Source organism: Prinia subflava, chromosome 5 (genome assembly GCF_021018805.1).
Source record: "Prinia subflava isolate CZ2003 ecotype Zambia chromosome 5, Cam_Psub_1.2, whole genome shotgun sequence".
Classification (NCBI taxonomy): Eukaryota; Metazoa; Chordata; class Aves; order Passeriformes; family Cisticolidae; genus Prinia; species Prinia subflava.
In genome coordinates, this window is record NC_086251.1 from 1,283,099 (window position 1) to 1,311,086 (window position 27,988).

General features: G+C 41.4%; 1 long non-coding RNA gene across 1 annotated transcript; it reads left to right on the forward strand.

Annotated features, from left to right (window-relative positions):
- LOC134550521 (uncharacterized) lies at positions 1–27,988 on the forward strand. Its single transcript, XR_010080350.1, has 4 exons — positions 1–1,492; positions 4,714–4,789; positions 13,225–13,489; positions 27,422–27,988. It is a non-coding gene; the product is annotated as an uncharacterized LOC134550521 (long non-coding RNA).

The window sequence follows — 27,988 nt, forward strand, 5'->3', positions numbered from 1 at the left end:
CTGTAGGAAGTGGGTATAAAATACGGTCACCATTCAGAATGAAACTGTAAGAAACCCAGGCTTTTTTGTGCTCAGGCTACTCACAATTCTTAGGCTGTCCTTGAAGTGCTGCTTCATGGGACTTTCCGTGTCTTGGTTCTCCAACGAGTCCCAAAAGTACAGCAAAAGCTCCAGGGAAAAAAAAGAGGACAGCAGGGTAGTTGTACTCAGAGGACCTAATTCCTGTTATCCACAGAATTCATTTTATTATCTCTCTGTGCCTGTATCTTTCTCTATTCTTGGTCTGCTTAGACTGAACCTTCTCAGAAACACCAGTCACATTTGGGTATCATCGCTGCCATCTGTCAATAAAACTCTTCTCAGCTTTGAAAAGTGAGCGGGACACTATAGGCAGGTGTTTAGATAAGGATTTGGAACTATGGAGTTCACATCTCAGGTGCAGCACAAGGTTCCTGCATGAGCTTAAACAGGCCTTGAGCTGGGCTTCCAGTCCCTACGTGGAAAACAAGGAGTTTTGTTCACTTTCTGTGTCTTGCCTAGTTGGGTTTGAAATTCTGTGGTGCACAGACCTCTAACAAAGATATTTATCTACATGCAGGACCAGGAACAGAGGGAACTGAGGCAAAGTCTCTGCCATGAGGCTGTTTTACAGCTACTGGTTAGGAGTTTTGCCCAGGGCTGAAGATTTGCACATTGATTAGCATCTTTTTTCCCAAGCCTGGAAGACAAGGCAGCTTTGGAATTCAAAACCTCATCCAGGTTCACCAATGCTACTAAACTTTTTTTTTTTTTTGTAAGGCTGCCTCTTTAGACAATGAGACAATGTGAAATTAGATTAACTTAACCTCTTTCTGTATTTTGCTATCAGAACTTTACAGAGCTCAGATTTTGACTTTACATCCATGACAGATAAAATTACCAGTCTGGATTCCTTACTGCAGTGAACATTTTGGCAGAACTGCTGTCCAGGTATGGATTCCTGGATTTAGTCCCTGCTGTGCTCACTCTTAAGCTGTGTTACACACAGACCAGTGGGGGCAGAAGGAGATTCTGGCATGGAGTCTGTTTTCAAATCACCCCATAAACACAGAATTTTTTACCCCACAGCCAATCCTTTTGCTCAAAAACAGAACCTTGCAATTCAACAAATCTAACAGCAAAACTCCACACAGGAAAATTCCAGTTGAAGCTTAGGTAGCAGTTGTTATTCCCTCTTCTCCCGAGCCTTAGAAATTGCCCTTCTCTTCCCACTGCAGAGAGACCTCCTTTTAAGTGCATTTCCCTAAGGAAATGAGAATGTGTGTCTACTTAATTTCAAAAAGACTGCACAGGGCTGTGTTTTGGAAATTTTCTAATCTGATGATGAGCTGCAGTCCCTCTCCCTGTGCTGCAGACACTGTACCAAAACAAACCAAGCTTTCGCTGACACTCTTTGCTCTCCAAGTGGATTCTCACTTGCAGGAAGGATCAACACATCTCCCACTACAAAAAGGTCAGTCAGGTCCTTCTGCCCCTCAGCAGATGTCTGAGTTTCTTTTTTTTTTTTTGATTTTAATGGGAATTGGTATCAGCAGAAACCAGGACACTTGTTTCAGCCATTTGGAGAAATGGGAGGATTCAGATTAAGATTTCACACATTTTAAACTAAAATTAAGGTGCTGAGGAATGTTGGTAGAAGGACAATATCAGGTAAACAGAGCTGGGGGCTGGTATTTAGTAATTGCTGAGAGCAGCTAAATGGTAAAGAGCTGAAATACACCTCTACTTGTCAGGAGAGCTGAAGAAACCCCCTAGTTATTCCTCTATTTTTCATTCCTTACATCATGAAAAGCAGGCCATTTATTTTAAAGTAATGAATGGGTGATACTGTGTGGGAATTAGCAGTGATGAAATGCTCAGACTCCCTGAAAATCATAATCAGCATGATCTTATTATTGCCTCACTTCAATCCTTCAAAATACATTCTGTTCTCAAACCCTTCAAGTTGAATGATTTCATTTAAAAACTTTAGGCTTAGAAAATCATAGTTGTCTGTAATATTCTCAGCTAAAATTAGTTATATGCTGTGAACTATGCTACAATAATGGTGTGGTCATGTGTACTGTTCCAACTGCTTTGCAAATGTGAACTGTTTTTCCATCTGAATTATACTAAATATCTATTTTTATACTTCATTTCCCTGGCTGTGATTTAATTAATATTTTAATTAAATTTAATATTTAATTAAAATTAATGATAAATAATTTAATGATTAATAATATTGATTTAATGATTACTATTTTGCTCAAATACAGCACTATGTATATTTTATCCTCTTCTGCTACCACCTCACTGAAATTTAAGAGTTCAATAGAAGAAAAATAGCTTTGTAGACCCATGAGTGCTTCAGAGTTCCATCCTTATTCCTATGCATATTTTAAAATAAATACTCCATACTTAATTTTTTTTGCAAATATATCAGTGATATAAATGCTAAATACATTTAGAGCTTTTTTCCTTTGATGAAATAATAATGAATCTCTCTCTTTTTCACCCTTAACTTTATTTCACTGCTGAAGGGGGTCCTGCACAGTGGCTTTAAAACCCAAATAATTCCAGTTTACCAACCACTATTTGCTATATATTGCCAAACCATGGGAATCATATTCTACATCTGACATTAAGCTGAAAACCATTCAGGAGATATATGTTGATTCAGGATTTTTTTTTTCCTAGCTTGCTGTTGCACAGCTAAGAGAAAAACCTTATGAAGATTTCTAATTCTCCTTCATAGTTCCCTTTGTCTAAAGAACAAATATAATGAGTCCACTGTGCTACTGCTCAACCTTAAATCCAGTGCTGGATAAAGCCAGGTTCACCACATGTTCCATTTGGATTTTCTGGGAAAAACACTTCCTTCTATCCTTTCCATTTTTCAGTGCTCATCAAAACCCAAACCGGTAACAAGTCAAGCTGAAAGAGATTGCTCCAAACCCATTTCATGCTTGTTAGAATAACTTCTGCCTGGAACAGCACCAAGCAATGAAAACAATTAACACCAGCTTAAAAAAGGCTTTTTTTGCAAGCTCCAAAGACTTGAAGTACATTTGGCTCAATTTCGGGTGTACATTCTATATTCTATACATTTAATCCAAGACTAACGTCACTGTTTTCTGTTAACAAGGAACTGTAGGCATGATTTGGAGGCTTTAACCTCCATTTAGTCCTTGTTCAAACAAACAATGGCCAGGAAGAGGGAGGAACTGAAGGACTCTTTAAAACAAGACCTAAATAAGCAGCAAAGTCCAAACTCAGCACAGCAAAGCTGGGGCTTGCCTAGAGTTAACCTAGACTGAAGTGATTTCCTGCAAATATTGAAAAAAACCAACAAAATCACCTTGGGAACTTCAAAGACAAGTCAAGCATAAATTGTGTCTTAAAGAAAAACAACTTCCTCTTTTTATTACACTCTAATTATGTTTAAGTCCATATACTCTAATAATGTTTAATTCTATCACAGATTATTCTAAGGTATGAGAAACAAGAGGGCCAGATAAGTTTTGCAACCAAATTTTGCTTTTATCATGATGAACTTCCTTACTTTACTGCTCTATTAAACACATTGTACTAAATAACCATCAGTGAAACAGAGGTGTCAGTCTAGCAGTCATTTCTAAACATAATTTTGCTGACAAAAAAATTATGTATTTTAAACCTTTTCAACATTTTTCCTGTTTCTGAGTTTGACAGGCTGAGATGTGTCTGCAGTATGATCTCAAGCACTACATTCAATTAGGCACAGGTTTATTTACTACTGTAATCACTGTAGGAGAAATGGAATTGTTCCTTGCAGGGAAGCTGACAGCAGAGTGCAGAAATCTGCTCAAAGGCTGGGAGCTTTTTTGGGGTTTTTTTGATGGCTGCAAAGGAATCCGTTGAGAAAACAGGATATTATTTGCATAATGCATCAAAATGACTGTTAGTTTTCCTTTATGAAGGCACAACAAACTTCCTGACACAGATAATATCCTAGCAACTCCTTGTGGTAACAGAGACACCATTCCAGCAACAGAAATATTTACAGTATGTTTTTATGGCATATTAAGTCTCAGCTATTTAAAAAGCTGGAGGAATTGTTCTGTATTTCTAAAAATGGGTGCCTGAGAGTAAGCTTTTAGAACTATGCATAGCTTACAATCCAATTGTTGCTTTTTTTGTGAGATGCAGGTTGATTTTGGAGGAATATTTTTAAAAGACAGGATATTCTTGTCATTTTATATTGGCCGATGTTTTCAAACACAAATTTTCAGCAGAGTGGTAATTTTTTTGTTAGACAAAGATTGGAGAATTTGGAGCTATGTGGCAAAATTCAACTTTTACAAAGGAAATTAAGTCATGAATATATACAAAAAAATCTTAACAGAAAACTGGGGTAAGGCACTTCATAAGGATGAAAACCTGTATTTTAAGATCCAAATAGTCAACTTCCATTTGACCTATAACATTTTTTTTAAGGATAATATAGCATATTAATCGTAGTCTACGTACACAATGATGGCATAATCCTAATTTACATACAAAGTTTTCATCTTGAAAATTTTTAGACCTTAGGAGATTTGTACAAATAGGAGACTTTTAAATGAAAAAGTTAAGATTTGTGATAGTAAAAGGCTGATTTCTGATCTGGCTTTACTTTCTGGGGTTGGTTACTCATACCTGCCTGTTCCATTACAGCCAACAGGACTTCATGGGTGAGGAACTTCCTGAGGCCCCTTCCTGAAGAAAGTTTTGGCTGCAGAAGGATGGTTAGGTAAATGTGGATGTTTCTCCTGAGCAACATTTTTCCACTTCTAGGCTGAAATGTCTTCCAAGGTGCCTTGCCTCAAAAAGTGGATATGTAACCAGTTTAAAGTTAAATGGGTGTGAAAAACCAGCTTGAAAATCAAGATCCATTTGTATTTCATAAAAACCTTTCTCTTTAGTTGCAAATCTGGATGCTTCAAGGTTTTTACATTTCAAAACAGGTCAGAAATATCAAATAAAAGAAGACTAGCCCTGTTTCCTATGAATGAGCTCTGCTCTACACATTTCCCTGGCATCTCTCAGACCTCATGATATCTCTTTGGAGGACACCACATTAATAACCCAGCATGGCAAACACTTGTATATTTATGCTTCTGCAGCTTTCTCATTGAATGAACAGAGTGATTCTTCTGCCTGGTGACCCAAGTCAGGAAAATGTGTGTTCAAAGCACCCTGTCATCAATCATTTTCTTAACTTTAAACATATGTCAGGTCCCCATGAAGCTGACCAATGCTTTGGGTCACTCTGAAAACTGACTTTGGAGCAGCTGAAAGAAGTGGGATCTAGTTTTAAAGACTATTTTAACCTAATCCTCCATTCCTCCAGATAAAAAATGTCAAGACTAGGCTAAGCAGCTTATGATTTTTTAGCAAACGGAAAATAAGGCTCAGCACACTCAGCTGCCACCACAACCAGGGGCTGCAAGAATTCTGCAGAGTTTTCTGTGAATGCAGGAATCCGTGTGGAGTTTTTGCTTAATTTGTTTCATTAAGTCTGTCAGGAAATATGATATAGTGCTCAGGAACGTAAACACTCTGACTTACGAGTTTGTTGCCATAAAGTAAAGGGCTTTTTCTCAAAGCCATGGCAGACATGAGTGTACACAAAGATATTCTGCACAGCAGGGGAGGCCACCCACAAAGTTATGTGAATTTAATTTTTGATCCACATTCTTCCTCTCCCATAAAAGCCAAGGTGGGCCGTGACTGTTTTCCCATAAAGCGCTGAGAATGCTCAACCCGAGTCACTTGGGCCTCGAACAGAGAACAAACCCACACACACCCCCAGCCCCCCCGCTAAAAAGATCCTCTTTTTGTACATCCCACAGGGGAGCAAATTCCCCAGAGGAAACACCCAGGCTGAGGGAAGCACTGCAAGGACGTTTTCCTTCTGCGTTTTAAAAGAAATTCCCTGGCTGAGATCAGACCTGGTCCCTGCTGCCAACCCAAGGCCCAGGCACAGGAGATGGCACTGCTGGAGAAAAGGCATTTTTGGCTCTTGGCACCTTGGTTTTCCAGCTGCTGAGGGGGCCCCATGGGTGGTCGGAGCCTTTGGTTTCCCTTCTGCAGCCAACAAGAGACAGAAGGGAGATAACCGCATAGGAAAAGGGGGAGAAAGAGTCATAGAATGGACACTCTGAGACATGTGGAGCCAGATCCTCTGAGAGCTAAATTAACTCATCCCTGTTTGTGCCAATGTAGGATTTTCATGTCTTGGGAAAAGTGCATTTTGTGTCGCAAAATTAATGACGGAGCAAAATTAACCCCTAAACCCAAACTTCTACTGAGTACATCTTTCATCTTCCACTTTAGGACAAACATGAACCCAATCAAGAACAGCACTGGGGCATTTTCTCAACATAGGCTAAAAACCTGCTCCTTTAGTGTTGTTTGTTGCTGTGTTTACCTGAAATTTGAACAGACACTTCAGTGCCGCATGACCAGCAAGTGGCAGCTCTGGGGTGTGTACAGCCAGCCATGTTGTTGTCTGAGTGGTTTTAAATCTATGCAAATCTGGCATTCCAAACACATGGGCACTGTCAGGTCGTTTGTCTTTCAAGTTACTACTGGATTCTAGCAAAAATCCTAGGAAAATTATCCTCACTATAATTCTGTGCAAGTATCATTGGTTTAGGAAGATCAAGTTGGAAACTGGGGTTTTCCTGTCTTGGAACAAGTTGAAAACAACTTAAGCTCAGCAGATCTGCTTTAATTCTGTCTAAGTTCTCTCTTGAAAGCAAAGAGAAAATATTCTTTTGCTTATTCTTTCCCCATCTTGATATTGCTGGTCCTGGATCTGCATCAGACAGCAAATACAGATAAAAATTTTAATCTAGTGGAGACAAAATTAACTTCTCTGTTCCCCACTTTACTTATTGGAAAAAAACCCCCCAACATCTTTGAGGACAAGCCTGTGCTTCTAAAAGAAGGTGTGAGTTTATCCCATTAATGCATAATGGCATTAAGGCTTACCTCTCCAGTGTCCCCTAGGGCTTTTCCCAGTGGCAGCCAGGGAGATGAAAGCCCTGGCTCTGTTCTGTCCTGATGGACACTCTGAGAGTCCCCAGAGGAGCCAGCCAAGGTCATTGCTGTCCTGTGGGGCTCTGCAGCCTTTTCTGAGGGCACCCCACCCTCAGCCTGGGTGCCCCCAACTCTAATTCGGCCTCAGGATGTCAAATTCTGGAGATCACACAAGTCCCCATGGGAAACCAACTTCAAGTTCCACAGGGAAGCTTCAGATCCTGCTGTAGTAAATGAAAAGATACTCAGACAAGGTGATGAGAAGAATATTGAGCTTGATCATGAGCATGCCTGTGATACTTTCAGTTTTGGCTGTCATGTATTTCAGACTCTGTGCTGCCCAGGGTGCAGCTCTGAGCTCACAGTCAGTGCTGTGAGCTCTGCACACAGCAGGGACACAGAACAAATCCTTTTCCTGCTGCACACCAAGGACAACTTTCAGCCCAAAAGCACAAACAAGGGTGGGCTGGAGGGAGGAAGAAGAAGGATGGGACCTCACAGCCTGAAATTGGACAATTAAACCCCAATGTGCAAAGGGACCAAAACTTACAAAGTGTGAGCCCTCATGGCCTGTCGGCCATTCTGTGACCATTCTGGATCCACCCTGGGTGTGGCCCTGGCCAGGCCCTGTCCTGCCCAAGGTGTGTCCTTACAATAAATAAAGCCTTTCAATAAATACCTACTTTATTCTCTAGCTGTGTGCAGTCTCTGTTTCAGGTCAGCCTTCCCAAGCCATCAGGTCTGAGATGGAGAGAGCAGCATCTCCTTTTTTCAGGGGAAGGCAGAAGATGGAGGGCACTGCTCAGCAGAATGAAAGCACTGTGAGCAAGCCTGTGGGGGAATGCAGCCAGCCTCGCCTTTGAGCAGGTAAAGGAAGGGTAAAGGAAGGCATAAGGAATCAAGAAACCACATTTATTCCCAAGTCCTGCAAGTTATGTTCACTTACAGAGGAGGGATGCAGAACCAAATCTCTAAAGCAAAATTTACCATGTCTGTTCTACCCTGACAGAAATCCTCCAAACTGACCAAAACTGCAGCCCTTGGGCTGGTGGCCATTGTTCTGAGCTGCTGAGGGTGAGGACCTGCTTCAGCTGCTCACACACCTCTGTCACACACCCTGTGAGCCACCCCAGCCTGGCTGAGATACCCAGTGCTGGAAGACTTAGAGGACACACCTGGGGCTCCAGGCAGAAGCCAGGCAGAAGACTTTGGAGCATCTCAGATGGGCTGTGGGGCATCAAGATCTACATCTTTGCACAGACCTTCACTCAGTACAAAAGAACCCAGACAAATCACAGCGATGGGCACTGTGAGGGAAGCACAGAGAGGAGGATCCCTCTTTGTGTGCAGATCATTTTTCCCAGGTGATGCCTTGGGAAGGCTGACCTGACACAGAGACTGGTCAGAGCTAGGGAATAAAGTAAATATTTAGTGAAAGGCCTCCAGGGTACACCTTGGGCAGGACAAGAGCCTGGCCAGGGCTACACCCAAGGTGGATCCAGAATGGTCACAAAAATGCCTGACCAGTCACAAGGTCTCACACTTTTATAAGTTCTGGTCCATTTGCACACTGGGGTTTAATTGTCCAATTCCAGCTCCAGGCTGGGAGGTCCCATCCTTCTTGTTCCTCCCTCCAGCCCACCCTTGTTTGTGCTTTTGGGCTGAAAGTTGTCCTTGGTGTGCAGCAGGAAAAGGATTTGTTCTGTGTCCCTACTCTGTGAAGGGATCTGAGTGACACTGACTGTGAGCTCAGAGCTGCACCCCCGGGCAGCACAGAACCTGAAATACATGAGAGCTAAAACTCCAGGCATCACAGGCATGCTCATGATCAAGCCCAAACTTCTTCTCATCACCTTGTTTGAGCATCTTTTCATTTACTACAGCAGCATCTGAAGCTTCCCTGTGGAACTTGAAGTTGCCTTCCCATGGGGACTTGTGTGATCCCCAGGATTTAACATCCTGAGGCCCAAGTAGCTTTAACACCTCTTCATTGAGGGGGTAAATATTTACATGAAATTGTCCAGACTTTAACATAACAACTTCAATTCCTCCTGGCAAGAAAGCCAGCACAGGTCACTTTGTCAATGACAAGGCTTCCAGATAATTAAACAACACTCGCTGGCCACTAATTTATATGCATTATAACTCAGACTTAAGAACCCAAACAGAGTAAACTTCACAGACACTAAACACTTATTTGCTGTGACATTATTTACATTTGGATCTACAGAAAGCAGTAAATCAAAAGAGGGCTTTAGAAGAGGAAGAAGAGAGAACAGTCTTCCTTTTCCCAAAATTAATATTTAATAACCTTTCAGTCATGTGAACTTTTGGATGCAATTCCTAGAAATAAGAAAATCATAAGGACTTGAACGAGCCAAATAATTAATGTCTAAAAATGCTATAACGGCTTTTTCTGGCATACTGGCAGGGCCTACTGTGAGATCTTAGGGCCTGGTGTGAAAAGAAGCAGAGGAAGATGCATAAAAACATATTAGAAGTGATTGTCCATGTGGCAGAATATGCAAATAGGATGATCCAAAATTATATCCAGGAGTGCTATGTGGGAAGTAAGTCCAAGAGAATAAAGAATACAAACAATATTCAATCAAAAGAGTACTTATCCCAAAACCAGGCTAAAAAAAATTTGCATAATTGAGAAGTTTGGAGACTTGAAGAGCCTTTTTTTGGTAAAACTAATAGTGAGCCTTGAAAACAAGGAAGCTGAACAGGCAAGAAGTACAGCTACAATTCCTGGGGTTATTCATCTCTGCCACGGGGAAATAAATAAATCAACTTCTGTTAATGTTCCTGGGTTTTCAGTGTCTGGTGCCCAAATTTTGTCACCATCTTCAATTTTCATCCTATGATTTCAGTCAAATGATTTTAAATGATGCAATTTATAAGCATGTATGGCAAAGTCATTTCCCTTTCCTTTTTCTGCATGCAGCAATATCCAAACCAATGTAGAAGTTCGGTTTTTTTCACTTTGAGCCTGGTGCTTCTCTATTTCTCCAGGTGTTTTATTTCAGGAAAATGATCATGAAGATAGGCTACATTCTTGATTGCTTTTGTATTTCCTTCGTCGTTGTATTTTTTATTACTCTTGGCACCAAATCAAAACCAGCAGAGGTGTCTTTTCACTTGCAAGCAGAGAGTATTATATACACCTTATCACTTCATTAAATCAATTGTTGTAGTGATTTCTCAGCTTTTCTTGGCCGGTCTTCCAGTCGCTTTTGAATTTTCCCGAACATCACAGGGTACAATTAGTGCTAATAGTGAGCCATTATCTACATCGTTTTTCAAAAGGGAAGTATTTGATGCATTTTGCAGTGTGGGAGATCGGTGAATAAAGCCAGCCGGAAATGTAGACATTTTTCCTCCCCTCGAAGTGTTATTATTTTACATCCTTTTTAGTATCAAGTAAATGCACTGCTTAAATGCGAAGTATATTTTCAGTGTGGGCGCACAAGAAGGGAAGGTGCGAGCCCAGATGGATTTCTCATGGCAACAGATGTTTGTAATTAGCAGATGTTTGTAATTAATCCCTCTCGGGGCATTGAGAGAGACCTCGATGCCTTTCAGGGCAGACGCCGAGGTGCTTCTTCTCCATGCCAGAGGAATTTTCACTCTCATAAATAAGAGGCCTTATCTCCAGCACTGAAGACGAAGGACGTTTTCAAACCAGCCCTATCAGATGGGATGCAGCAGGAGGCGGCCTCTCGGCTCGCCCCGTGGGTGTCAGCATCCCTGGTGCTCCATCACACAGCCCAAGGCTCCAGCCAGTCGTGGTGCCTCCCTCCAAGCGCTGCTCTTGCTCACCGCTTCCCATTTTAGGCAGAGCAGCCACGAGAAGCTGTCCTTCCCCGGAGCTCTTCATGCAAAGACAATGGCCTGGCATTTGCTCAGCTCTGTATTGCTACCGGGTTTGTGTACTCGTGTTTATATACATTTAGCTTCAAAGGGCTCCCCTGTGCTGGAGCACAGCCAGGCTCACAGGCGGGGTCACCTCAGGGAGAGTTTTCCTTGACAGCTTCTTGGGCAAAGGCATTTCCTGCACTTTCTGTACTGAGCTACAATTCATCACCAGAGGGATCTTTGATGCAGATCTTGAAAACATGCAAATCAAAGTACATCTTTTGGAATTATTATGGTCTAAAACAACATCCTCATCTAATATACTCTCATCCTGGGAGCTGCAGAGGTAAGAGATCACTCTTCTCCTCCAGCCCAGAAAAATTGCCTCTGACAGGGAGCTTATAGTCAAAATAGAAAAGACAACGCTAAAATGCTGCACATTCAGTGTGAAAATGGAGAAATATAGGGCCAGTCTTAGTCACAGGGTCCTGACTGCACTCTCAGACACCCTGACATTTTTAGGCTCTCTAAGTGATGTGAAAATCAAGATCAAGTGAAAATTGATGGTGAGGAAGTCTCCAGTATGAAGAACCAAGGCAGCAGCAGCTCTGTTAAGCTGGGAGGAGGAAAGCAGGATCTCCTCAGGGACATGCCAAAGGATTGACTGGAGGTACAGCAGGAGAGGTGGAATAAAAAAGAATTTTTCACAGGTAAAAGCTAAAGAAGGCAAGGATTTCTAAACCAATATTAATCACCTCTCTAAAAGCTGACAGACTAAGGAAAACAAATAAATGCAGCAAATAATTATGGGCTACAGTAATATCATCACAAATATTTCACATCACTGGAACTCTCTCCTGATCTTTCATTATCCAAGTGATTATTCCACAAGAGAATAGATTTTACAGCTACCAATCTCTTCAGGTGATTGAAGCATTGAGGCTTTCCCTGAGCACTCTGATGGATACAGGTATGCTCAGGTCAAAATCTGGATTCCAATACCTTTATTCTCCCTGGGAATACATGCCCTAGCAGTGTCATGCAGATAAAGACAGACTGCAGAGACAAAGGAATTGATCCTCAAACAACTCATTTTCCTCACTGGAACATGAGTTGTTGTACTATCAGTTGTACCATCCGGAACTGAGCCATGGGTATTTTATTCTCTCCAATAAAATAAGGATTTGAAGGCACAGCTTTGCCAAGTCAGTGCCATAAACAGTCCACACAAACTGAGCCTAAGAATTTTTCCAGGGAATAGAATTTCCCTGGAAATTCTATTTCACTGAAGAAATGCTGAAGCTGCCCATTTTCCATGTGAACTGGGTGATCATTTTCTTTCCTCTGCCAGGGAAACTGAAGTCACCAAAACAACAAAAAATCCTATTCTGATAACAGACAAGCTGGCATTTATATAGATGCAATTGCAATTTACCTCTCAAAAGTTCACTAGCAGATTTAAAGGTTGATAACACTCTTTAGAATATAAATCATACATTTGTCTTTTCCTCTCTGCTGAGGTCTTTAGTAAAATAACATGTGCAGAAAAATTAATGCTTCTCCTGGAGATGGGAGATGCATCCAAGTGCTGGAGCTGGTTTCATCTGTGTTGGGCTAAACCAGAGGCTATTTTATTTTGTTTCAGAGGGGTGATTCTCAGCCCTCCTGTTTAATGCCTTCATAATAGCCTGTGGTAGATTCCAGTACTGCTCAGTTTTTCTGCCTAATTCACATTTTTCTTCGCTCAGGTTTTCCTGACCAAACCAGACTGGGATTTAATATGTTTAGTGTTTCAAAGGTTGCTTAATAAGCACCAGCCTGGAATAACTTGAACTATTCTTTTCCAAGACCTTCAGCTTTGTCACTGGAAGGCCAAGCAGTGGAATGACCACATTCCAAACATCTCTAAAGCTAAAACAAAAGCCATAACACAAATACATAATGTCAAGGACTTATGCTTTTTCACCATTCCTTTCAGCATCCCACATGCATTTGTTGCTGTCCCAGCTGTTCTGGAACATTCTCCCAACATTTATATAATGCAAGTAATTCCAGTTTCTGCCTTCCATGGGATTGCCTCTGTGCCTCAGGTTACTACACATTAAAGTCTCACTGCTTTGAATTAATTTAATGTGAGCTTGTTAATGGAGAAAGCAGTTTTGAAATCCTGTATTGCTGGATGAGGGGGTTACAGAAGCAGACCAAGAGCAGGGCTCTATGAAAACTGGACTAATTTGGGAGTTGGAAGAAAATGTCACATGAGTTATGTTTGTCTTTCAGGACTTTTTGATGATGGAAATTTGAGGCACCTGAAGCCCACCTGAAGCTTGGCCCAAGGACATTGTCAGGCACACAGATCCAGTGATAGGGAGAAAAAACATCTGGCTGGGGCTCAAACAAGTGTCTCGGAAACAAGTGTCTCATGTGTCTCAAGACAAGGAATTAAGAAAAATATTCCATTAACAAGAGGTGCTTTGCAGACACATGCTTCAAACATCAACATAAAGATTATCTGGTGATGAACAACCCCAGAGACCAACTTCAGGTATTTGTACTTCTGCTTATACAGCTGCCACAATTTCTCTGCTTTTCTATGACTCTGCAACTTGCTTTTATGACAATGGAGAAATTAATTTGATAAGAACACATGATCTGACAATGAGCACTTGCCTTCAAATGTCAAGTGCCACAAAAAGAGAGGCTTATTTTAACAATTTATTGCCAGTGGAAATGGGTGAAGACCCAAAAGGCCTGGCAGAATATTTATTGGTCTATCAGGCAATCTGAAAGTACATGAGTACAGGCACAATCTCAGATTCTATTGTTGTTTCCAGTAGGACATATAAACCACTATCCACATTTTCCAAAACAAAGAGGTCAATAACCTTCTTCCTGAATTTCCTATCACTGAAATAAGCAGATTTCAGCTGCTCTCAGCTTCACCAGGCTGAACTGAAACAGAGCAGTCCTGTCTGTAATTAGAAATTCATAAATCACTCATCCAGGTTGTGTATTTTTTGTAATTCAAGGTAGGCAGGATGTGTTATGCTAACTTTTAAATCCAATCCATGACCTCCTGTGTTTTGAGAACGGGGCCAGAGATGGAGCTGGGAAATGAGTGCCTTGGTGTTACAAGACACACTGCGCGTTTGTGAAATACAGTTTGGAAAGCGGCGCAGAGTGGCAGCCATGCACAGGAAATTTGATATGTAACAGATTTAGAACAGTTATAAGGAACAACTTCCTTTATGATGACGTCTAGGAAGTCATTTATCATCTCACAGAGGAGTCTGGCACCTTAAAGTGTTTATCTAGGGAAAGGAAATGAACCCCTGTCATGTAATAGAAACAGTATTTGATCCATCTCACAAAGAAGTACACTGGTCAAAGGAATTTTAAATAATCCTCAGCTCCAGCATTTGGCTATACCTGCTTCTTGTCTCCAGGAAGCTCTCAATCCCTTACTTTCCTGGTGTTTTCCTTTCTTTTCAATCCTTTCCTTATTTAGACAATCTCTGGGTTTGAACATGATCCAAGATTTATTCCTTTTCAGATTAAATTAACAAATACATCCAGTTACGCTGAGTTAAAGAGCGGGTGTACTTTAAACACATCAAAAATTTAGTTTTCAGGAGGAAAACGAACTTAGATTCACTCAATATTCCTGAAGCTTATTCCACAGACAGGAACACAAAGGCAGCCTCAGAGATACCACTTCTAATGCACAATCCCAAGTCCATTAAAACCTTCCCACAATCTTCAATGGGGCTTTGATTAAGGCCTGTGGGTGGGAGCATCATTGAAAGCTTTGCTCAAAAAACTGTGTTATAAGGAGAAATTTATTTAAAACGAGCAGAGAATGATGAGGCAAAGCTGGAAGGGAGGCAATAAGGAGGACAGGATGGGAACAGCTTCCATGGGAAGTATAAAATGGAGTGAAAATAGTAAGAAAGCCCATGAGGAGAAACAAGAGCCAGAACGCACAAAATAGTAGATTTATTGGTCTTTTGAGATGGAGATTGAAAATTGATTTGTGGGCTGAGAAATCTAAGCAGGAATCTGAATAAGACACCAAGAAGGGCAAGAAATAATGATGACTCTTCCCACAGTATTTAGGGATGGATGAGAAAAGAGGTAGGGAGGAGATCTGGGAAAAAACAACACCAGAGCTTCAAGACTTATTTGCTAAGTCTTGGAAATGAGAGCTTTAACTGGAAAAGGAGCGGCCTAAAGAGATCCTCAGCCTGTGGTCATGAGTTTCCACGAGGGTAAAACTAAAAGAAAAGTGTGAGATTTAGTATCTCAGACAATCTTTGCACCTTTTATGGCTTCTTCTGCACCAACCAGACCAGATGTACATAGAAATGTCCATTGCAGAGGACAAGTGTGAAGGATGTCATAGGCCCAAAGCGATCACTACTGAAAGTTGCAATAAATTCCCCTAAAAATATGAAATAGGAACTGAAAAAATGGTCCTGGTCTGCAGTCCAGAAAAGCAGAAGAAAGAAGACTGTAGGGAGACTAAAGGATATGAGTGTTTTCTCTGTGGGGAAAAAAACCCTACCCTATTAAGTAAAAATAAAAATCGAGCAGAAGTTACTGTCAAATATCAGCTTCTGGTCACAGGGAGGTATGGAAACAGCTCTTTAGGGTTTATTTAGAGATGATTGCTCTCTAGGGTTTCAGGCACACAATATTCCTGTGATGTAAAAATTGAATTATTATTCAATAATAAGAAGAACCAATATTAATAATAACTAATAATAACTGAAACAGATTGAATTTCTTATTTGGGGACAAGGTTGATTGCCTCATCAGTCAAGGTGAGCTCTACACCCTCCAGTTTTCCCTTTCACCAGGGAGCCACTGCATACAAGAACTTGCCTTAAAAAAACAAAAATAAGCAAACAACAAGAAAACCAAGTTATTTTTATGTTCTTTGACCCCAATCTTTCTTTTTGTGATGGTTCATCATGACCACCACTGCATGATATCTTTGAGTTTGTCACCTTTAGGGATCTGCAGAGTTCAAAGCCTTGTCCTGACTGCCAGGTTCAGCATCTTCCTTCAGCATGCTCTTGGCTCCCCCACACCAATCTCCCAGGGATTTACACCTCCCTGGGCTCTTGGCCTTCCCCCACGGCACAGAGAGCTGCTGGGACAGACTTGGCTGCTTTGTTCTTGGTGCTGAATTCTGCACATTCCCACACAACAGGATCACAGGGTTAATTCTGGCAAATTCCACTTGGTATTCCCTGCCTTCTTCCTCTCCTACCTCTCCTGGGACACAGACATTGCTGTCACCTGCCTTCCACCTCCCTCCAACTTTCAGTTAATAGGTTTATGAAGAACGTAATCATCTGCCAGACCATCTTCCACTCTGTCCACAACCCATTTGAACCACCCATTAAAAACATTTTTAGGAACTGCCAAAGGAAGAGACTGGAGAAAAAAAGCTCCTTTCCTATCCCTGGTCTTGCAAAGAAACTCCCTAGGTGACATGTCTTAGCTATTGCCATTTTTTAATATGCTGCATCCTTAATTTGGAGAGAGTGTTACCTAACTACAGCACAATGACAAATCAATTCCAACTCCTCTCTGACACAACTTGCTTTCTCTTCATACTTCCAGTGGGTTTGCACTGAGACCTCATTTGGCTGTGCTCTCCTGCCTGACTGAACTGTCCTCCCCTGACCTGTGCTTGTCTTTGGAACAGCACATCAGAGGCTGCAGTTGAACAGGCACTGCTGGACAGGAAAAGTGTCCTGGGTCCAACAAGCCTTTTACATTTATCTCCTCTCCGTATTCCTGAAGTGTAAAACCTTAAATCCACTCTCTCAAGTACAGAACATCTGTCTTCCCCACAAGTTATCCAAGCTTTCTTTCCTTAACAACCTTGCTTGGCAAATGACTCCTGTGTTTACTACCTTGGTGAGATCTTGGAGTTTGAATTCCCAGTCTGGCCTTAATTTTCCAGCTTCATTCTGCATGTGCCATTCCCACAGTAGTTTCCTGTTCAGTTTTATGATGATTCATTACACATTTCCGCTACTTCCAGAACTAAACCTCTTTCTTTCAATGAATTAATTCCTCTTCTTGAAATAAATGATCTGATTCTTTCCCCCACCTCTCTTCATTTTTTCCTTTTCCCTGCATAGACCCTGGCTTTGGCTGATTTGTAGCAACAGGAATTCCTGAGGAAGGCTAATTCCTCTATAACTGTATGAAATAATGCTATGGCCAGGCTGCAGACTGCTACTTAAGTCTACATAAAGCCTGAAGAATACCACTGAAACCAAAGGAAATAGATTTCAAATTACCTATCCCATGTTATACCTTTCAAGCAAATAATATATAAATTATATTTATCAAGCAAATAATATATAAATACCATTTCAGAAGAAAAGAGGCCAACTTCTAAAGTAGTCTTGCTCTTATTGTAACATTTTTGTAGGAAAACAAGTTCAGGCTGATAAATTGTCCAAGCTAACACATAAAAAAACTCTCTCTACCAAAAACCCAGAAGACTAGCTTGGAGTTGTGTGACTGCATGAACTGCTGCATGACTTCTCCTGATAAAGCATTTGATGGCAATTCACTACAAATCCCAGTCAGTCCCTCTGAGGCCTAAATGCCATTTTTGGTACAAAATGTTTTCATCTTTGGCATTAATCCCTCAATTTTTATATCATGTCTGCAAGTCTGTGACTATAGTGCAAGTGGGGCTCTTGTCTCCTCCAAGGATAGTGCTTTATGTGACCATGTCATTTGAATGAGTCAGTAAATAAAATAACTTGCTTCCCCCTTCAGTGTGTCTGACTTTCAATACATTCATCCAAAAACTCCAAAATCTTTTAAAATCCTGTACCATCCATCAACCTTTCAATGCTTCCAATTCTAGCATCTGCCAGCTCTGGATGTTGGCACCTTCCCATCCCATCACCATAATTTCTACTCCACTCATCATTCGGCCCTCAGGAGCGAGGGATTAGAGAAAGCCTAAAAATATCACCAAGGATGTCATTAATTTCAGTCACTTCCCTGGAAAGGCAGACACTGCACATTCTGTCCAGCCCTTTGTCCACCTCAGCCTGTTCAGCCTTTCCACAGCTGCCTCCAAGCCGTGGTGCTCCTCCTCAGGAGCACAGGGAGCCTGGTGAGGCTGTCCCAGAGCCCTTCACACACTTGCCCTGCTCTCCAATATCAAAAGCTAAATACTACTGAGATAATTCTGTCACTGCCTGGTGGTGCCTGAGAAAGTTATTTCCCTAATGTTTTGGTTCCTCATCTACTTTCAGCCTACTCCGTGTCTATAAATAGGGTTAGTGTCATTTGAGCAGGGAACTGCAGCTTCGTGCTCAAGGTTTATTTCTGCTCCTCTAATCATCTGGTAATGGACTATGCTGTAACATTCCCCGGCATCAAAAGGAGCAGTCAGCATTTATTTTTGCTCCAGGGCCTGAAGACCTCCCAACTGCTTCAGAAAAGAAGAAGGAAACCCAGTGCCAAACACATAACCTGCCATCACCAGACTGAAGGGGAGGTGACAGCCCAGAGTAAGTGAGCGACAGAAAGTGAGGAAAAGGGTTAAACACAAAAAGATAACCAAAACAACAATGGGATAATGGAGTTTCTGAACAATGGGATAATGGGGTTTCTGAGCAAGGCCACAATCTGGTGTCACTCAAGCTGTCTCAATGAGCAATTCAAAAAAAGATGTACTTCTGAATATTTGCCTGTAGCATTAAGACTGTTTCCTGTGAGCTAACCAAGAAAGGAAAAAACCTCTGAAGAGATTGGGAAATGGTAAAGGACATAGCTTAGTCTAATGTGATTTTTTCTTTAGGAAAAAGGAGAAGTGAAGCTGCTTACAAATGAAGCAGAGAACTGAAAGGACACTCACTGGTGCCACTTGCTGAGTACCCTAAGCAAGACCACTGGGATGAGCCTTAGCAGTGACTGGGATTTCTTCAAGTTGTTTTGCCCTTATCCACAAAAGTTTAGTTCAAAGAATTTTTTTAAAAAGTATTTTTGGTTCCCCACAGAGTGTCCTGCTGCAGTGGGAGCGTTTGAGGTCAGGACTGTCCCTGTGTAACAAAAGGCTGTCTCTGGAGGTGATTGACACCAGGCAAGGCTGCACAGCCTTGGCAGAAGAGCCAGGGCAGCACTGCTGTGTTATCTGTAGGAACACAGCCCCCCCATTTCCTCATGTGGAGAAAAAACTGGGAATAACAACACAGGCCCTGCTCAGCGAGGCCTCAGCCCTCTCACAGCCTCCCTAATCTGCACCACATTTAAAGACCAGACCACCTTCAAAGCATCACTTGACTTTATCTCTCCTTGTGTCTGTTCACACTGTCCTGGCCAAGCGGTTTTACTGCATTTTTATCTCACTGTGACTCACGGAGACCGTGGCCACCCTCCCACGGCCTGTCCCCGTCCCGCTGCAGCCTTGCTCCTGTCACCATTACCGGCATTGCAATGGCATGTGCTGTGGCTCAGGATGAAATACAGCTTCCCACAGCAGCCCTCGGCTCTCATCATTGCTTAGGCATGTTTTATTGTGGACCCTGAGGCCTGGCATGAGTCCTCCCCCCACGTCACTCAGGATGAATGTCTGTGGTTTCAGAATGGAAAAGGGATAGCCCACGCTGCTGTGGCTGCCACACCAGTAGGGATCAGTCTCCTGCTGTCCACAGAACCAAACACCACTGAGTTACTCCTGTCTGAAGGATTATATACCCAGAAAACAGCATAAAATATGGGAAAAAACATACCTGGATGATGTACCCAGAAAATAGCATAAAGTAAGGGAAAAAACATACCTGGAATGTTGCAGCAGCCCTCTTGTTAGGGGGGTAGAAAGGAACTGAGACACAGACCTCTTGTTTATCACAGCATGAAAAGGGTCCTGGTTTATTCCTCTTCACAGCTCAGCCATCCTGACTCCAACCATTCCCTGACTCTGGCTGCAGCAAGCTCCTGCTGTGGGCTTCCCTTGCAGCCTCTGGCTGCTGCTTATTCCCCACTAAATTCTGCAGAGATCAGTGTGCAGCCCCTGACTGCAGACTTTGACACAGCTAGACTGTGACTTCAGGGATTAGTTCACAGCCTCTGACTGCAGGTTCTAACAAAAAGCTCTAACTGCACACCCAGACTGACCCCACAGCAGTGATTCCCCCTCCCCAGGATGGTCCTTCATGATTTCCCCTCACGAGCTCATCCCCACTCCTTTCTATCACTTATCTTTATTGGATACAGCTGTGACTCATTAAGGGCAAGGCTGTTTTGGGTAATTAACACAGCTGCTCCTTATCAGGGGCAAGGTCACCTGCATTCCCTTCTCCTGCACTGGAATACTGAAAATGAAGTTTGCTCTACTCATAACTCCGAGTAGAAGAGCCTCTATGTTATCTTACTAATTCTGGAGGGGGAGCAAGTGAGTTATTAGTTTTCACTTCACAAATTTTGTGAGGTGTTTCTGAGGACAGGAAGAGGAGACAGACAACCTTCAGACAGACAACCCTTCTGATTAAGACTTATTTAAAATATGTGGACTAAGAGCTGAATTCTCCATGTTCACAAGAGAGAAACATTCCTATGCTATTCAGTGTTTGTTACTAAGAAATTAGACAAATCAAGGCCAAGATCAGTAAAGCATGTAAAAATTTGCTTAACTCTATCTTTAAACACTCAAGCTTTTCAGAACATGCCTACTTTAGCCCCACACTAAGTGCTGTTGCCCTCGTTTCACATAAGCACAAGACTTCTCTTGTATCTCTGTAAAAAGTTATGCCAAAAAATACAGTCCAGAACAATTCAGAGACAAACAGTGCTTTTAAAGCAGTATTAATAAGATTCCCCTCTGTATTTCTGAACAGTCACAGTATCCAAACCTGCCTTTCAACAGGTGATGTTTGGACAGTATTTTTCATTACAAATCTTATCCACAAAAGCAAATTAAGCTGAAAGGAAAATAATAAAAATTGCTGTTCTGTTTTCAATAAGAATTCCCATGATCTACTAATGTGAAGGGATCTTGCCAAGAAGTGTCAAGCTCCATCTACTGGTATTAAATTGAATTTGTAACTCAGCACGCCAAGTTTTGGGTCTATCTACAAGAAACAAGCAGCCAATTAGACTGTCTCTGTAGGATTTTAGTCCAATTCCACTATACTATATGTTAACCCATCTTACTTAAATATCAGCTATATTTTCATACTCGTGTGACATTTGCTGACTTATGTGAGCAAAGGAGAAAAGTCTTTCACTGCATGAGGTGCTGGGCTGTGCATAAATAACAATATCCATACAGCAAAACCAGAGAAGTTTGTAGGGCTCCGTTTCGTGTGCTGCTCACATCCCAAAGACGTGACCTGTGGGAAGTCACTTTTTAGTGATATCAAGGAGGACAATTTAGACCTGTAAATAGTTCCTCAAATGATTAAAAAGGGAGGGGAGATCTCCCTTCAGCTGCCATGAGGGAGCAGGGAACAAGAACTGTGGGCTGTAAAAAGAGACACCTCATCCTTTAACCAAGGATACAAAATTGATTTTTTTTTTCTATCAGTATTTACCTCAAAGTCATAATTTCTATATACACTCTGGCTTTTCATATACACTCTACCTGCTCTCAAGGGTAAAATCTCAGAGACTGGAAATAAATTCAATGATCATTTTGAAGAAGGGCAAATGCTTCTTGTACCTGCAATTTTTATGTCAGGTGGGACTTTTGATAACCTAGAGATAAAAATATATCATGCTAAATTCATACTGAGTAAAGGGACACCATAACAATTGTGTGTATTCATAAAATCAAATCAGGAACAGCAAGGCTTCTGTAATAGGGCATCACACAGATTCAAATCACTTTCAAGATATTGAAGATATAAAAGGCTTGAAGAAGTGCATTTCTCCCTGACTGATGTACAAGAAACATCATGGATTTTTAATATGATTGGGCCAAAAAAAAAAAAAAAAAGAAGAAAAGAAAGGAGAGAGTAGGAAAAGCCTCGACAGGAATCTGGTGTTCAGAAAAATTCAACAATCAGAGAAGTCCGTGATTAGTGTTAATAGAACATAACATCCTATCCGTTTCGTGTTTATTTACTTTTGAGGGAACATTCTTGCCTGAAATTGCATCCTGTTTCCAAAAAAGCCACTCTGCTGAAGCCTTACATGTACCAAGATGAGGAAAGTAGGTCGAGCAAGTCCTGTTGGTGTGCAGTGGAAGTCAGCTGAGGGGATGTGCAGGTTCCAGCTGCCACCGGGACTGTCCCCTGCTCCTCTGGTCCCTGGTCCCTTCCTCTTGGAGCACTTTGCACAGCTCATCCTGCGTGGAGCTGGAAAACCAACTCCCTTCCCCATTTCCCCGTGGTTTGTGCTGTTGACCATCAGCTCCAAGCGCCAAACTTCTCCTCCCTTAGCTTTTCTGACTCGACTCTGCCCTCTCCTGTTTTCCTCCTTGTTAATTGTTCCCTCCTTGCTGAGGCAAGAATTGAGGGGAGCCTCACGAAGATCAGCCCTTGGCCCCTCCGTCCCCACTCTGTGTGTTTCAACGGATGTAATTATTAGAAATTTTATTAGAAAATAACTGTTTCTGTTTCATCACACCTGAAAAACGCTGGTGAAATAGATAATGTATCTGCTATAATAAATAATAATAATGTACCTGCTATTTTTCAACAATCTTTACTCTCTAGAAAATCCCATTCCAAGGCATAGGGTCATTGACAGTATCTTCCCTGTTTTCTCAAGCTTAGGAACAACAGTAATGTAATTTTATGACACCATCAATGGGAAGATTAACAAAAGGACTAACTAAAAATATTGTGAAAACATTATCACTTTTTTGTTTTACTTTAAGGTGGTTTTTGTGGGTTTTTTGCTGTATTTCTCTTCCTCTTTTGATTTAGACACTCATTTCAACTAAAACTCACTAATAATTAAATCTATTTTGCCCAGCTCTGCTCTTGGCAAATTCTCTCCTGTCACCCTGAATCTGTTCCAAAATCTTTGGCCAAGTCATGACCCTGGACTTGCTCATGTCATTCCCTTCACAGCCTCTCTCTTGCTTCTCCTCCAGCCTTGTTCCAAACCCCACTTCGAAACTCCTCCAGTGCTTCTCACACCCGAGCCTGACAACTTTTCCCAGAGAAGCTGTGGAGCAGTGTCTTACAGAGGTGTCCTTGACTGTCTCATTCATTTTTTTCATTTCTATTTTTATACAACTATTACTCTTTTGGGGGAGATTTCCACAGAAATCCCCTCCTTCAGAACCACTCTATGCCATAAAGTGTGAAAGACAAAATCTGACTTAATAAGGTGTAACTTGGTATGTCAGTTTTACTCTCCAGCCTTTTACCTTTTTGCTTGTTCCTCTGTTGATCAACACCTTACCTGCCCTCATTAATGTCAAGTAAAATATCTGATGTATAAAGGATTTGCCTGTAGCAGTCTCTGACTGCCTTAAGCATCCTGGAAGCTTTTAATCAGCTGTAAATATGGAGGTAATCTCATTCAAGAAAATGGGACCAACCAACTGGGACCCTTGAGTTTAACACTGAGGTCCTTAAATAGTCAAAATGTGAAATAAACTAAATAGAAGAAGCATATTTTGGTACTTGCATAACATTGAGACAGTATTCCAGTCATTTTTCTCAGAGTGCTCAGTGGGAAATGTTGGTATCTCAAATCACATAATTTGTCTTTACTAAGAGCAAAATTCTCCTTTAGGATTTCCTGGAGCAGCCTGAGGCACTGATAACTGTGGAAAGAAGAGAGGTCACGAGTCAAATATGGGGAGCAACAGTGCTCCAGTATCCAAACAACTTTATGCTCTTTATTTTGCTTTTCCAACTTGTCATGAGCAGACATTTTTCTTCAGAGAAATCTGTGTGAGATAGAGGCAGAAATATTTGGGGAATCTGGGCCTGAAGTCATCTGATAAGGATGGAGAGGGCTGGGGGCAACCTCTTATTATTTCTGAAGTGGGAGATGACACATAACTGGGGAAAAGCCCCTCCTCTCCTGCCCCTCTAAGTCCAGAATTGCAGTGCTTTGTCTTCACACTCCCAAAGGGGATCTCTAACTTGGGCATGGGCTTCAAGTACCCTGAGAGCTCTTTGAGATAAATGCAGGGTGGTAAGAGGAAAAAAACCCAGAAATAGTCAAAAATATTCCTTCTTCTTAATTTGTTCTCTGATTATTCCTGTTGTCCTTCTTTCCTTTGAAAACAAGGATTTTGACAGCTCTGCCTAATACACTAATACATAACAGGGTTTACCACAGACAGGATTTTACTCTACGCTACATTTTGATGTAGTGGTTGGTGGTGCATATTTTAAATCTCCAAGCTGTTCTGCTGGGTATGTTTAAATGTGCATAACCTTTCCTCTGCAATTACCACAGGAGATTTCCCTTTTGCCCTGGCATCTGTCCCTTCCTGAGCATTGCCCCAAAGCTCCCTCCTGTATTCCTGCTGCTCTGGCCCTGCTCTCTGTGAGCAATCCCACATCTCTGCTGTATCCACCAAAGAAGAGATGCTGTCTTCCCCTTGAAACCCTCTCAGATGTGCACCTTGCTTATCCCTGTCCTCTGCTGAAATACCAGTGGGGAAAGGCAACAACATGGACATTTGGAGACTGGAAAATTCCTTTCCCCGGGAACTGGGATGGAGATGGAGTAGAATCTGTCCATGAATTCTCTCCCCGCATCTTCTTCATGCTTCCTGATCAAACTTGCCCTGGGAAGTTTCACTTGATTTCCTTTTTTTTTAAATCTGATGTGAGATGTTTGACTCCAGTTAAGAAAACATAGTTTGATGGAAATGCATTTGGCTGAAACTGTTCCAAAGCATCAGCTCTATTCACCTCTGACTTCTAACCAGTCAGATTCCAACCCTGATAGCAGCAGCCTCCCACTGCAAACTTGGTACTTCTTCAAACTTGAGAGTGTCCTGCTTCCTCCATGCTCTCTTTTAAACCCCCACAAAATTATGTCATTCTCCTTCTAACCTCTCCCTTGAGGAAAGCTTGTTAAAAAAAAAAAAAAGAGAAAGAAAAGGATTCTGCTGTACGAAGAAGTTAATAATTCTGAAGAAAAGAAACTAATGCAGCAAAACAAGCAAACAAACAAGCAACTTGCAAGTCAACTTTTTAGAAGTTACCTTGGAGTGAAGCAGGAACTTTCAGTTCAGCAGAAACTTTCTCTAGGAGAGATTTCTCAGGAGAAAGATGAAATTTCTGGCTAAAAGACAGGATCAGAACACTGCAGGCATGTTTATATCCATAGCATTGAATTTCAGTTCCCCTCTTGGCCTGATGAGGAGAAGCAAGTGCACTGGATGCTGGGCATATTTTGATTTGGGGCTTCTCTCTTTGTTTCTCCTTAAAAATAATCATCTGTGGTTTCATTTTAGGGCAAACCCAAACCTTTACCGTGAATCTGCAAAATATTTCAAAAAATGAGAAAGAGGATTGTTTTTCTACACCTTCAATTTTAATTAATTAAGCATGGTTTTGTGAGGCATTGCTCTGAATTGGTTCCAGGCCCCAAACACCAATATGTTGGAATAGATAATAGAACGAGCTGCGGAAATATTTCAATATTGCTCACACATATAAAAAATCACATCATACCTGTAACATGTCCTCTGTGTACTCGTAAAAGTTATGCTTATATTACTTAAAAAAAAAAGGAATATGTGACCATCCAACAGGGAGATCAGTCTCCTCTGACATAATAAACTCCACTAATGGTAATAAATGTTTTTCTTCTTCAAAAGCTTTTCAATAAATCAATCCATTTTCATTTCCATATATAGTATGACTAGTTGGGAAAAATGCTAACTAGAAGCAAACATTGCAATTCCTAAGTTTTATTTCAAAGTGAAACACCTTTTTTTGTGTCCTTCACTTCATTTTTGTCAGTTTTGGAAATGACAGTTTATGTTGAAGTGTAGGTTTGAGACAACAGAAATAAATGTTCAAATAAATTGTTTCAACATTTCAGAGAAGAAAACTCTCAGTTCTAGCTAAAGATTATGTCTCCATCTAGAGGTTAACGTTGAGACATCATTCCAAATAATATTTGAAATAACTTCACTGTTGGTACCTCCTGCTGCCAGCAGATGGCAGCCTCGTCACGTCAGTGAAGTGAAGATTGCTTCTGTGACATTTTGGCTTTAGGCAGCATTTCCCTTTTGAGGTGATTCCTTTGCTCTCCACACTCTGTCCTGACTTTCCCTCCTTCTCAGTGGTCTGCAGTCATTTCTACCTGAAGCCAGTCAGCCCGGAGTTAATGACAAAATCTGCAACTCTACTTCTTAATTGCAAAGGAATTTGGGGCTACAGTAGGATTTCCTAGGCTGACCTACAGAAGGTAAGCCCAAGAGCAGGATCCCCTTACCTGATTCATGGAGTTTAATTTTTATTTACCCTGCAAGGTGACCCAAATATCACAAACAAATAATGCTCAGTTGTACAAGGATCACAGGACTGAATTCCTGGCTGTGCTCTCCTGCTCTCCTGCCCCAGTTTTACACGAAAATGCCAAAACCTTCAAACCAAACCAAGCATTTCCATGATGGTTTTTTTCTCCAAAGAGCTGAATATTCATTATCCTTTCTGTTGGTGGTGAAAAAAATATGAAAAATTACTTGCTTCAAACTCCAGTATTTTAATCCATGGGAGATTAAACTTTTTTGGAGTTCTTCAGCCCGGTCTATAAACAAAGCAAAAGAAACATTAGGTATAGCATTTTCTGCTGCTATTGCCACCACAGTCATGTCACTCCTGAAAAAAGAAGGGTAAGTTTGAGATGAAATTAGGAACTCTAATGCCTGTGAGCTTTCTAGAAGTAGCAAGAATCTAAATCTAAATTTTGGAGCTACTTTCATAACACTGGGTCAAATCCTGTTGTCAGGAATATACTTAAATCATTGGGTTTTCTGGCACTAGAAACTTCAGCCTGAGTTTGTTGCTTCAGCCCTCCTTCATTTACTGCTATCAGATATGAACAGGAGATTTTGCTTACCCCAAGCGTTCTATGCCTTGGATGAGGAGGCAGAAGCTCACAGTAAATGCAACTTACACAGAGTCTGAAGTGAAAAATAACAGTAAAGCCCTCAGTTCATGAAGAACCAGTGTATATGTGCAGGATCTCTGGTTTAAAACTTCTCATCCTGAAGAAATCTATGTGGCCAAGAGCATTTTTTAAAATTTCTGAAATTCATGTTGATATTAATTTCAAATTTAGTTCATTTTTACTTCAGAGACATCAAATCAACACTTGCAGGCCTTGGATGCTGCTTCTGGGGAGTGTATCGGAAAGAAAATGATCCCTTGATATTGGGGGTGATGCATTTGAGATAGCTAACTGTACAACTTGAAATGTGTCATGAGCTCCAGGCACTCATGCAGGTGGTTCTCTAGGAATATTGTCTTAATTTTCTTTTTCATTTCCTTCCCTTAATCAGATCTTCTGATAATCAAACCAGCCTGAGGCTTGATTCACAAGGGAATAATTCACACTGAAGCTCAGGGAGAGCCTGAGGCTAAATATGTTGAGATATGAAGAACACACATGTATTTTCCCCCTGCTGTTTTTACTGCCACAGCCCTTGGCTTGTTTGAGAAGTGAGCACAGGACTTGTGAAGCCAACTTTGTCTTCTGCCAAGGAAGGGGCTCTCCTTGCTCCCACCCTCCAAGCCTGAGGTCAGACCCCACTGATGTCACAGCTCCTCGATGGGGGATGAAAACGTCTAGCAACAAAAAATCCAGTTGATACATTAAAGTATACGTAACTGGAGGTGAAGATGTTGATTTCTTCAGTGAGCTTGTGTTGCTCAGGACTTTCTGTTCTTAAATCATTATGCAGTTGTTGGTGCTGTGCTGTGTTCGTTCCCTGTTGAGCCATACCCGACTGAGGTCAACCCACAGCATTTTTAAACACACTCTGTTTAGTCTCAGGGTGTATCTCACCAGAAAAGGGAGCAATAAATAAATAAATACATAAATAAATTAATTAATAACTGGCCACACA